Below are 11907 nucleotides of genomic sequence, written 5' to 3'. Positions count from 1 at the left end.
ACAAATGAATAAACAAGCAAACAAAAAGCAGAATCAGAATGTCAATATAGATAACAAAGAGATGTTTTGAGAAGGAAGGCCTGAGGAAGGAAGGTGAGGGAGGCATGGAAGAAAGAGGTGAAGGGGTGTAGGAGACACAGTCTTTCCATTGTGGTTAGCATAAGTCATGGGGATGAAAGGCACAGCATAGGGAATATGATCAATTGTATTGGAATAGTGTCTCTGGTGGAGGATGGTAGCTACACTTGTGCTCGTTATAATATAAGGTAAAAACTTGTCCAAGCATTATAATTTTCACCTGACATTAATAAAATACCATGTGTCAACTACGCTTCAAAAGAAATTAATGAGTCAGAAAGTATACATAGAATGTATGTATATATAGTATACAGGAATGGGTTTCTCTGAGAGTGACAGAAACCCAAAGGCAATCCAGCTGGAATTATCCTCACTCCACCAGTCTAGGGGCAAAAGGTAACTGGTCTGTTGGGGAGGCCTCACTCTTCACTTCTGTGGTAATTTACTTCTAGTTCATTTCTTTGCAGATTTCTGTTTTGACATCTGTTGCCACCTTTCTTGTGTGCCCTTTTGGTTGGTGTTCAGTCCCAGGCCACATGCTCTTCTCTTCATGGTCCACACGGGGAAGCCCATCCGCTCCCATTTTTTGAGAGTACCTCTCTGTTCATATTCTCTCTCCCCTGAGCTCTAGACCCTGTGTATCTGCACTGGGATGAGACGGCTCCCTCTGACAGCTCGCTCTTTCATCAAGTAATTTAGCGGAACTTCCTATGTGCTGGTGGGGAAGAGCTATGGCATGCCCCTGAAAACATATTTTTTTAAAGTTTCAGGGGTACAATTTAGTGATACATCAGTTGCATATAATATCTAGTGCTCATTTCATCAAATGCCGTCCGTAATGCCCACCACCCAGTTACCCCATGTCCCACCTACCTCCACTCCAGCAACTCTCAGTTTGTTCCCTAGTGTTCTCTTATGGTTTGCCTCCCTCTCTATATGCATCCTGTTTTATTTTTTCTCCCATTCTCCTATGTTCATTGGTTTTGTTTCTTATATTATGCTAATGATAGAAATCATTTGGCTCTTGGCTTTCTGTGACTGACGTCTTTCCCTTAGCATTATACCCTCTAGTTCCATCCTCATCCTTACAACTGACAAGATTTCAGTTTTTCGTCACTGAGTAATATTCCATTGTATCTATGTACCACATCTTCTTTATCCAGACTTTAAAAAGTTTTGCTTTTGCACCCAGCTGTTTATAATATTTTGTCATATCTTCCTGAAACAGACACCCTCCCTTCCACGGTATCATCAGCTATACCACACCAGATTCAAGTCTCCCTCCTCCTGCCTTCCAAATGGTGGTCATTTTTCTACTTGTAGCCTTGCAGCATTTATATGATCACAACTTTGATTGATTTCTTGAGTGTTCAGATTGAATTGATAAGTATGTAGTTGTATCTGAGGAAGGAGAACAATTTAATTCTTGCCCCCAGAATTTTCTGATTGGATGCTGGACATGAAAACTGAATCTGGTGACAGGATGGATTTTGTCGTCCCCCTTCTATGAGGGCTGAATGCCACTATGCTATTGGCAAGAAGATACTTACTGGTGACACAGCTTCATCCCTTCCAGGTTGACGTTTATTGTGGGAAGATGTACTAAGCATAATGCCTACCATTTTCTCCACTTACTATCTAAGAATTGATGGAGGAGCTGAGAGTAGCATTTTCTCTATGGCCAGGTTCTGACTTACGTACAATTGTGACCTTTCATGGGGTCTCATGCTCCATGTCTTCATTAATATCCATGTCAGTGTTCTAATTAATGGTGCCTCTGTGTGGCACATTTACCTTAGTAGTGGTTGAGTCTTTCAGCCTCACTATGACCATCAGTATAAATACAACCCCAAAATTCATTTTTCTTCTTGAAGGACTGTTTAACCCATTTCCTTTAAAACACGGTTCCCAGGTGATAATATCAGTCAGGGGTGTCCCTGAGAAAGCCATCAGTAATTGGCCAGCTGACCTGCCTGGTGGTTGGTCACCAGAATGAAGCCAGCTTGAGAAATCCCTGGCGATTGGCCAGCGCATAGTGGTGACAACACATGGTGGTGACATCACACGAGGAAGGCATTGTGATGTCCCTGGGCGGTTATAAAAGCTTGGCAACAGCCCAGGCTGCAGTGAGGAGAGAGATGGTGGTTCACTCACAGCTCTTCTTGCTCTTCCTCGACTTCTCTGCCCTGTTCGCTGCCCCTGCCCATGGCAAGCCCCCTGCCCACTCCTCCTGCCCTGGGCCTCTCTCCAATATGCTATATACCACCTTCATGTTGGCACCTATGTTTGTGCCCCTCTGTGGTCTGGAGAGTCCTCGAACCCATACACGGTGACTCCTAGACCCATTTCCCACTAGGAGGCTGGCCCAGGTCCTCAGGGAGACATTCTCATTTGGTACGTGGGAGTGGGACACTGGCTACCAGAGTTCCATGGATTCTCAGCCAGCTGGGCTCCACACCTCTGGGGTCACAGGTGTCTTCATTACAAAAAGCTGAGTGCACATCCTGAGGGATCACTGGGCACACTACTACTCCGGAGCCCTCCAACCTGGCTCAGCACAGAGCACATGAATGCTCTGAACATCCAGCTGACCCAGATGTGCACAATGTGTGGAACGTCTGGAGACACCAGGCAGAGGGGATTTTATGAAACAAGTAGGTACTGGGGAAAAGGAATCACCACATCTCTGTATGCAGTGTTAGTCATCAGAACACTGGCCCTCAGTTCTTGGACTGCCTGAAACAGCTCAGCAGTGGACAAAATAATTCCCCAGAACCCTGGCTCACCCAGAGCCCACAGACCATCAATCCTCAAAGCCTAACAAAGAGAAATTCAGACCTCAGAACAGAGTACCTGCCAGGAACCCAAAGACTAGGAGGCTTCTGATCCCATTTCACACTAAGCAGATGAGTCACATAGACACTGTGTATACAAGGAGCCTCTATACCTCAAGTTGGCCAGCCCAATGTAGCACAAGACATGTAACCTCAGAGAATGGGCTTGCCACGTGCCAAGAAACCATGAGTCCTGTATCCCAGCTCTGTATCAGGAAAATGATTCAGCTCAACAGAAGCATTACCATGGGCCTTTGTACCCAGTGTACAAAAACTCAGCTCTCCACTAGGCCAAGCAGGTACCTGGAAAGCCCACTCACCATGTGCCCTTGGACCAGGAGACCAACAATTAAGATGTCTGCGAGGCCAAGCAGGCACTTGGAGAGCCAGGTCCCTGGAAACTAACCAATCTGCTCTCTATTATACCAAGCAGGCACCTGGATAGCAGTTCTACCGTGTGCTCTGGGACCTGGACACCAACAACTGAGCTGTCTGATGGGCAAAGCAGGCATGTAGACAGGGGGCTAACCATGTGCCCTTGGACCTGGAGACCAAAAATGCAGCTCTGTGATAAGCCAAGCAGGTGACTCCACAGCTGCCTCACCATGGGCCCATAGACCTGGAAACCACAAAATCAGGTCTCTACTAGGCCAAGCTGGCACCTGGACAGCTTGGTCACCATGTGCCCATTGACCTGGAGACCAACCAAGGAGCTCTGGGCTAAGCCAAGCAGACACCTAGACATGTGGCTTACCATGTGCCCCAGGACCTTGAGACCAACAACTCAGCTCTTTGCCTGGCCAAAGGGGCACCTTGACAAAAGCTCACCAAGTACCCTTGGACCTGGAGACCAAAAACTGAGCTGTCTGATGGCTTAAGCAGGTACCGTGATAGTGGGCTAAATATATGCCTTTGGACCATGAACCCAAGAAATGAGATCTGGGTTAGGACAAGCAGATACATAGACAGGAGGCTCACCATGTGCCGCTGGACCCGGAGACCAGCAACTCAGCTCTCTGCTTGAATGACCACCTTGGCAAGAGGCTTCTCATGTGTCCTTGGACCTGGAGAACAACTGTGTTGTCTAATGGGCTAAGCAGGAAGGTTGACAGTCAGTATGCCAGGTGCCCTTGGACCTGGAGACCAACAAAGCAGCTTTGCACTGGCCAAGAAGGCCCCTGGACAGTGAGTTCAGCATGTTTGCTTGGACACAGATCCTTCCTTCTCCCAAGAGTACAGGGCACTCAAACACAGGGCTTTCCAGCTGGCATCACATTACAAGACCTCCAAACCTACTCAACATTGCACCGATTTGTCCAATGAAGCCATGAAGACCTGGGAGCTTCCAAACCACAAGCCTTCCATCCCAGGAGAGCACAGGACTAAGATGCCATTGGGACACAATCTTGACCCAAAAATCTATGACTGCATGCTTTTCACCTCTGCAGAGAAGTGAGCATTTCAGTCTCTTCTCACTTTCAATGTCCTTCAGTCTGAGGTCCTTGTGGTCTGCTCTCTCTGCATTATTCATTTTGTGGGGAGGTCTCCTCCTGAGGAAAAAAAAAAAAAAATACAGCATGCCCTGGGAGATGAAACAGGCCAGGGGCATGAACACTTTGTTTTCGAATTCATGGCTGGAAATGAGGAGCGGCAAAGGGAGGAAGTTGTGCAGGAGAACCAGGCCTTGAATTATGTGGAGTCCTTGGCAGAAATACTCCAGGTAAAGGAGAAGTGTTACATCCTCAAGGGACAAGTGGAGGCCTTAAAGCAAAAAGCCAAGCAATGCACTGAGAGGCAGGCTCAACTCCATGAGATGGAGAGTTTTTTTCCTTCAAATGAAGGTCTTTCTAGATGTTTCTGCCTTACACGCAGTGCCCGAGGGTTAATGTTTGTGCATCTACCCATTATGGCATTGAAGGGGAGTTGGGAAATAGGTGTTCATCTCCCCAATTGATGGTTAGTTATGAATTTAAATATTAGTCAAATAAACCATTTAAAATTTAAAAAAATTGAAAAGAAGTATTTATTAATATCATTTGGTTTCAGATGGAAGGGTCCCCTACCCTGGCCCTTCCTGACCTTAGGGTAGAACTCACTGCATTAAGAATAGACACCTCCAACCCTTATCCAAACATCCTTGATCCCCCTAAGCCCACACTTACTTTGAAAACAGCCACCGTGAGGGCAGCTCCAAGGTCGAAGCTAGGGTTCTCTGGCAGAGCCTCGTGGTCACATCCTTCTCCTGGAACTGGTGCTTCCCAGCAGTACAGTCAAATTCTGATCCATCATATGGGGCCCCTTAGCAGTGCACAGATTCATTGTGGACTAAGTTACACCCTAGTCCTCACTGGTCAGGTCAGGCTGGTCCTTGCAGAGATGGCTGCTGCTGTATGCATTCCTCAGTTTCCCCTGACTTTTCTGAACTCGACTTGTCCCTGTTCTTACCTCTGTTGGCAACCACTTGCCCACCATTGCCTTACCCTTCTTTGGATTATTCTCATCCCCCAAGCCTGCTGATGTTCTATCTTCCATCTGCTCCCTCCATACTCGGTTTTCAGTCTAGGTTCAGCTCAGGCTCCTGCAGGGGACACACAGAGAAGGGCCCAAGTCAGATCTCAGCTGCAGTCCCCAGAGCTACGTAACGGGCACCTCAGATCCTCATGCACTCACAGAAACTGAGCGGGAAGGGAATTGGGAGAATGTGAATACCAATCTTACCTTACGCATGAGGAAACTGAGGCCCAGAGACCTTAGGAGCCAGGGCAGGAAGTAGAACATGGCCTCAGTGAAAGCTCTGGCTTCTCTCGACTGAGTTGAAGTAACAGAATGGCCCTGACTCTTCCCTTTAAAATCCTTAAAAACAACAACAACAACAACAACAACACCCATCCAGATATTGCCAGCTGCTCTCATGTGCTCTGCAGCCCTCATTTTCTCCCCATATCTCCAAGCAGCTGGTTCCCCCTGTCTTTGCCTGCAACCCCCTTGTCTTGTGCCACTTGGAGGTCTCCTCCCTTAAGTCGTCTGCCCCCTTGTGGAGTCCAGGGGAACTGCCAGGGCCAGAGGCCTAAGGCACAGGCCCTGAATCCCTGAGTCCAGCTGGGAGGTCAGAAACCAGGCTCTAACTCACCACCTGTTGGGACTCCAGGATGTGACACCTTACCCAGGCAGTGTTTGCCTGGGGACCCTAGAATCCACTAATGGGAAACTGTCGCCTTCTTTCTTTCTCTCTCTCTTTTTTTTTTAAGTGAAATTTACATACAAGTATTTCACCCATTATAAAAGTATCCTACAATGACAGAGTTGTTCAGCTAGGACCCAAGTTTGTTTTAGAGGCTTCCTTCACCTCCCCACACCTCCTCCAGCCCCTCTGCAGACAATTTTCACTCCCTTCTCCAGCCCCAAACAATGCTGATCTGCTTTTTGTCTCTATACATGGCTTCTTTCTGGAGATTGTACATAAATCAAATGAGACAGTATGTAGTCCTTGGTGACTGGCTTCTTTCACTTAGCATGCTTTTCAGGGTCCTCCATGCTGTAGCTTCAATCAGATTTCTCTCCTGTTGTTGCTGAATAGAATGCCATGGTACAGATGGGCCACCTTTTGTTCATTCACCAGTCAGTGGTCCTTTGTGGTGCTCTCCGGTTTTCCTGTTGCTTCAGATTGATGAATAGGCTTCAGGTTCGGCACACATCTTAGAGACTATGGAGGTACTCACACAGAACATAGGTAGAGAGACACCATCATTGTGCCCTTCCTCTCCCTCACTATATTTTGTCAGTATGTCCCAGAAAGAAGCTTATACACTAGCCTGGAATACTGATTTTTGAAACTGTTGGTCAGAGCACAACTCCAGATCTCATGCTTTGGTAGCCAGCAAGCCTTAAGCTTGTGGTCCCACAAAACTCTGTGTGTGTGTGTGCATGTGTATATATATGTGTGTGTGTATATATATATATATATATATATATGTATGTATGTATTTTAAAAGCTGCTGTCTAAAGATCTGGCTTCCAATCTGCTGGGTTTAGGTGTTAGCTGAGATATTCCCCTCTGGGACACCCTTTGGGCACACCCTCAATGACTGGGAGCTATTAAAAATAAATTAGGCTGCTTGGAAAATCATAAAGGACCAAGAGACAACCAAGAACTAGGGAGAGGTTGAATGTCAAGGTTCATTTCCTACAAGACACATTCCTCCAAGACTGAGAGAGGTGACAGCTTCATTTAATACATAGAAACAAACCCAAAGAGTCAAGCAAAATGAAGAAACAGGAATGTGTTCCAAATTAAAAAAACTAAAACTCCCCCCACCAAAAATAACCCTTAATGAATCAGAGATGTACATAATTTGCATGATGAAAAATTCAAAGTAATGATCATAAAGATGCTTTCTGAATTCGGAAGAAGAATAGATTAAAAAAAAAGACTTAGAAAATATAGGAAACCACCAAATGGAAGTCATAGAGCTGAAGAAAACAATAACTGAACCAAAAAATACACTAAAGGGGTTCAAAAGCAGACTGGATGAAGCAGAATCATCAGTGAACTCAAAACAGGGCACTGGAGAGGGCACTGGAGATCACCCAAACAAAAAAAAAAAAAAAAAAAAAAAAAAAAAAAAAAAAAAGAATGGAAAACAAAAACAAAAACCACACAAAAAGCCAAAGGTAGCCTAAGGGACTAAGGGGAAACATCAAAGAGACTTAACATTCATACTATGTCTGTTACAGAAGATGGAGAGAGAAAGGGGTAGAAAATTTATCTGAGGAAATGAATGAAATGGCTGGAAATTTCCCTAACTCAGAGAAGGAAACAGACATCCTATTCCAGAAAGTTCCAATTAAGATGAACCCGGAGACTCACAGGAAGACACTTCCTAATTAAAATGTCAAAAGTTAAAGACAAGGAGAGAATCTCAAAAGCAGCAATTAAAAACTATAACAAGTATTTAAAAAAAAAAAGGCTACAGAAGACTTTCAGCAGAAGCTTTTCAGGCAGAAAGGAGTGGCACAATATATTCAAAATGTTGAAACGAAATAAACTTTCATCCAAAATACACCCAGCAAAATCATCATTCCGAATTGAAGGAAAAAGAAAGAGTTTTCTGGAAAAAGAAAACCTATGAGTTCATCTAAAACAGCATTACAAGAAATGTTAAAGGGACTTTTGTAGGCTGAAAATAAAAAGTGCAAATTCATAACGAGAAAACATAGGAAACCAAACTTGGAATTATCTGTATTAGTGGTTTTCAGATAGCTCAGAGGGTGATAAAAGCTGTGTCAGCAGAGAACAAGATCCAGATCACTAGGAACCTCCACCAGTGCAGCCTCCCTGTGAAATAGAGGGGAAAAACCCATACCCGAAACAGGGTCACCATATCGTAGGAGTGGGATTCCCTCTGCTTCCCCTGCACCAGGAACAGCTGAGCCATCACCAAAGTAGCCATAAGAATGAGGACCATTTCAATGTGCATGGCTTCATGGCTATAGTGCTTATGCATGCACGTGTGTTCAACCCTCCACTGCTCCTCTCGGGAGAGGTCTGACATATCAACCTCATCCAGCTCCCATTCTCTAACAGTACCTTCTCCAACCTCCACTTCTACCACTGCCATCTTCACCAACAGTACAGACACCCCAAGGTTGGTTTATAAGTAAGTAGTTCTTGTTTATCTATAAAATAAGCTATGCCACTGGCATTGTTGGCTACGTGGCTGTCATGTTTACCCTTTTGGTCTCTGTTATTCAAGATCAAACCAGAAGATGCCATGGACTTTGTTATTTCTCTTGTCTTCTATGGCCTCCACTATGTTGTTCTTGAACAAGACTTTGTAGAAATGTGTACAGACTACATGGCATCTACCATAGGGTTCTACAATGTCAGGCATGCCTACCAAACATCTCTCAGACAGTGTGTGTGCCATGTGTGGGCAGCAGATCTTTGTGGATGTCAGTGAAGAGGGCATCATCAAGAACATACACAGCATATATAAGCTGTCTTGCAATCACGTATTCCTTGAGTTCTGCATCCTTGGCTGGTGCACTGTAGGAAGGAAACAGATGTGTCCCTACTGCAAACAGAAGATGAACCTCAAGAGAATGCTCAGCAATCCCAGGGAGAGGCCTCACTCATGTAGAGGCAACTGTTAGACTGGCTTCGGTATTTGGCAGTCTGACATCATTGTCCTGGTGCAAGGCATCAACTATATCCTAGGCCTGGGATAGTCAGGAAGCACCCACTATGGAACTCAGGGCACTCTCCTCCCTGTTTTCCAAGATGTCCTGGGTAGGAAAGACTCAAAGGGACACCTGGACAACTCAGGATCCCTCCAGCTGTGTCCAGGCTGGGGAGGGAGATGTTGGAGAGCCAGCCAGTGAGGCTGCAGCAGGGGGGGCATTTTAAAAGAAAACTATTTTGATAAATATTAAAAAAAAAATGAAAGTATGAATCTCATTAGTAAAGGTAAACATTCAGTACAATGGTGGATTAATCACTTATAAAGTTACCATAAAAGTTAAAAAACAAAAGTAGTAAAAATGAGTATAACTACAATAATTAGTTAAGGGATACACAAGATAAAAGTATGTAAAATGTGATGTCAAAACCATAAAACATGGGGTGAGGGGAGTAAAAATGAGTTCAGAATGTGTTCAAACTTAACAACTTAAAATACAGTTATAAATAAAGGTAGTTATACTAAACCTCATGGGAACCACCAAGGAAAAACCTATGGTAGATTCCCAAAAGATGGTGAGAAGGAGATTCTTTTCCAAGAAAAGAAATGTCAGATGATGTTGGTGTTATGGGAGGGTCCAGGAGCTCTGGAATGGGAGGCCATGGTGGCTTCCATGGAGGCTTTAGTAGCAGCATCTAGGTCAGGGCCAAGGCCACAGAGTTCAAAGAGGCAAGGCCATGGAGTGGATCCCCATCACCATGCTGTGCCACCTGGTCACAGTCATGAAGATCAAGTCCCTGGAAGAGATCTATCTCTTCTCCCTGCCTATCAAGGAATCTGAGATCATTGACTACTTCCTAGGGACATCCCTCTTTAAGGATGAGGTTTTGGAGATTATGCCTATGCAAAAGCAGACGCATGCTCATCAGCAGGCCAGGTTCAAGGCATTTGCTGACATCAGTCTGAATGTTAAATACTCAAAGGAGGTAGCCACTGTCATCCGTGGGGCCATCGACCTAGCCAAGCTTTTTTTTTTTTTTTTAAAGAATTTTTATTTACTTATTTGACAGAGAGAGAGCACAAGCAGACAGACTAGCAGGTAGAGGGAAAGGGAAAAGCAGGCTCCCTGCTAAGTGAGGAGCCAGATATGGGGCTCAATCCCAGAACCCAGGGAACATGACCTGAACCAAAACCAGTCATTTAACCAACTGAGCCACCCAGGCATCCCGTGTTCAAGCTTTCCATCATCCCCATTTGGCAAGGCTACTGGAGGAACAAGTAACCCCAAACTGTCTCATGCAAGGTGACTGGCCACTGTGGCTTTGTGCTGGTATGCCTCATCCCTGTTCCCAGAGGCACTGGTATTGTCTCAGCCAGTGCCAAAGAAGCTACTGATGATGGCCAGTATTGATGACTGCTAAGCCTCAGCAAGGGACTGCACTGCCATCCCAGGCAACTTCACCATGGCTACTTTTGATGCCATTTCCAATATCTATAGGTATCTCACCCTTGATCTCTGGAAAGAGACTATGGTCAACAAGTGTCCCTATCAGGAATTCACTGACCATCGTGTGAAGACCCACAACAGGAATCTCCATGCAGAGGACCTAGGCTCCAGCTATGGCCACCACATAGATTTTATACAAGAAAAATTAAAGTGAATTAAGGCCTACTTAAAAAAAAAAAACAAAAGGGAAGAAGATTGTGAGAAAGGAATCTAAGCACACCACTAACAAAATGTTCAAACCACGAAGGAAGCAACCAAGAGAAGAAACAGAAAGGAATTACAAAACAGCCAGAAAACAATTAAGATGACAATAAGTACATAACCATCATTATCACTTTAAGTATAAATGGACTAAATTCTACAGTCAAAAGACAAGTGGCTAAGTGGGTTTAAAAAAAAAAAAGACCTTTATATATTGCTTACAAAAAACTCATTCCAGATTTCAGATTTAAGGACACATACTGACTAAAAATGAAGGAATGAAAAAGATATCCTATATAAATGTATACAAAAAGTAAGCCCAGAAATGGACCCTCAACTCTATGGTCAACTCATCTTTGACAATGCAGGAAGCACCCAATGGAAAAAAGTCTAGTCAACAAATGGTGTTGGGAAATTGGACAGCTACACGCAAAGGAATGAAACTGCACCATTTCCTTACACTGCACACAAAAACAGACTCAAAATGGATAAAAGACCTCAATGTGAGACAGGAATCCATCAAAATCCTTGAGGAGAACACAGGCAGCAACCTCTTCGAACCTCAGCTGCAGCAACTTCTTCCTAGGAACATCACCAAAGGTAAGGGGAGAAAGGGCAAAAATGAACTAATGGGACTTCATCAAGATCAAAACTTTTGCATAGCAAAGGAAACAGTCAACAAAACCAAAAGACAACTGACAGAATGGGAGAAGATATTCACAAATGACATATTAGATAAAGGGATACTATCTAAAAGTCTATCAAACTCAACACACAAGGAACAAATAATCCAATCAAGAAATGGGCAGAAAACCTAAGCAGACATTTTGGCAAAGAAGACATCCATATGGCCAACAGACACATGAAAAAGTCCTCAACATCACTCGGCATCAGGGAAATACAAATGTGTATCAAAACCACAGTGAGATACCAGATACCACCTCACACCAGTCAGAACAGCTAACATTAACTAGTAAGGAAACAAGAGGTGTTGGTGGGGATGTGGAGTAATGGGAACCCTCCTACAGTGTTGCTGGGAAGGAAAGCTGTTGCAGCCATTGTGGAAAACAGTATGGAGGTTCCTCAAAAAGTTGAAAATAGAGCTATC

General features: G+C 44.5%; 2 pseudogenes; both read left to right on the top strand.

Annotated features, from left to right (window-relative positions):
* The first annotated feature begins 8583 nt into the window (after positions 1–8583).
* Positions 8584–9140, top strand: LOC116863510 (annotated as a pseudogene).
* A 655-nt stretch (positions 9141–9795) lies between these two features.
* LOC116863509 lies at positions 9796–10726 on the top strand (annotated as a pseudogene).
* Positions 10727–11907: the final 1181 nt, after the last annotated feature.

The sequence above is a fragment of the Lontra canadensis genome, unplaced genomic scaffold (genome assembly GCF_010015895.1).
Source record: "Lontra canadensis isolate GAN:19392208 unplaced genomic scaffold, GSC_riverotter_1.0 scaffold1412, whole genome shotgun sequence".
Lineage (NCBI taxonomy): Eukaryota > Metazoa > Chordata > Mammalia > Carnivora > Mustelidae > Lontra > Lontra canadensis.
The sequence above is the reverse complement of the archived record's forward strand: the minus strand, read 5'-3'. Positions and strand labels throughout refer to the sequence as shown.